Raw genomic sequence first — 1,602 nt, 5'->3', positions numbered from 1 at the left:
TCTTGAGGCCCCTGGGGAGTGATTTGATATGAGGAACTTCAGAAACATCTCCGTTGTAGAAAAGAGGTTGTCTGAGGGCCACTGGGGAGGTGGCTTTGGAGCAAAATGGCCAGGAGTAGAGATGGGGGACAGCGGGGAGATTGGAGAAAGACTTGGGGTTCAGAGAGTGTTCACTGGTGTGGGGGGTGATTTTCTTAACCACCAGTCTCTGGCCGTAACAGAGACGCTGACAGTGGCTTTGATAATGGCAGCTTCAGTCCTGAGCTCACACACGCCAGGCTGTCCTGGGAACCAGCCCTTCCATACGATGGAGGAAACTGAGGCTGGGAACCAGTCTTTCTGGAACGGTGTGGCCAGGCTCTGGCTGACACTGTGTGGCCTCCTGAAGGTGGCCAGGCCCATGCTAAAGGCTCCTGTCTGTGTCTGCTACTGTGCGAGAGTGAGGCCTAGAGCCATGCGGCTTTCTGCAAATCTCCCAGTTCATTTACATCTGCGATGTCTGGAGAAGCCCCAGTGGATGGTACACAGTTCAGGAGGAATCGCTGGAGGACTGCCTAGCCAGAGCCAGCACAGACCTGGTTCTGAGGTTCCCTCCCTAGCAGGCTGGCCACAGGCTCTAGGGCTCAAACACTCGCCTGCAGGGTGGACCTGACAAGCTCTACACTCCATCCTCCCTGATTTGCGGTTGCCACTTCTGCAGATTCATGAAGACCCCTGTGAGGGTCCTCAAGGTGGGCAGGGACACTAGATTGTGGCTTCTCTGCGGGGACCCCTCTAGAGATGACCTTGATACTTTGGCCTGGCCTAGTGAGATGGAACAGGGTCCCCTTGGCTGGGAGGAGCTGGGGAGCCCCTGTGTGAGGGAACTGGTTCAAAGACATCTTAGTGGAAAGTTTGTCTCCTACCACATCCTTCAGCTGTTTACAGGGTGGCAGGGGCCTGGCATCCTGACATGAAAAGAGGCTCACCCCGCACTATCATGGAGGAAGGCCCAAAATAGCAGCTAGGGGAGGGGGACAGAGAAAAGAAAGAATGTCACAGGCAAGGTACATCCCGCAGCCTTGGTGAGTCCTCACCCCAGGCCTGCAGTTTCCTGGCTCACCTGTCTTCAGTCAGGACTATGAAGCCCAGAAGTCTTCAAAGTAGGTCAAGGCCACCTGGGTGGGGCTCTGGGGCCTGATTCAGTCCACAAGTTATTGTCCAGGGTAGAAAAGATGAGTGGGAAGGGCTGGCTGGAGGGGCCAAGAGGGCTGGTCAGGTGGTAGGTCTTCTTGGGTAGGGGCTATGAATGACCCAGAAGAGCCCAGCCATCCTGGCTGCTGGAGGGTGTTCCCCACCTGACCCCAGTCACCCCCTAAGTATGAGGAGAGAGAGGGCTCTGCCTCAACATTTGCCTCTGAGAGGTCACCAGCTTCCAAGAACACCTCCTACCTCTGCCACCGCTCTCCGCAGCATCAGCTTCCCTGTACCGTGTCATATCGCAGAGGTGAGCAGAGTGAACAAACACCGTGTTCCTCCATGGCTACACAGCATCCCTCCAGAGACCTGGGCTTCAGTGCATAGAGCTGCAGCTAAGCCCCAACCCTACCCTGCAGCTCCCTT

Source organism: Microtus ochrogaster, unplaced genomic scaffold (genome assembly GCF_000317375.1).
Source record: "Microtus ochrogaster isolate Prairie Vole_2 unplaced genomic scaffold, MicOch1.0 UNK56, whole genome shotgun sequence".
Classification (NCBI taxonomy): domain Eukaryota; kingdom Metazoa; phylum Chordata; class Mammalia; order Rodentia; family Cricetidae; genus Microtus; species Microtus ochrogaster.
The sequence above is the reverse complement of the archived record's forward strand: the minus strand, read 5'-3'. Positions refer to the sequence as shown.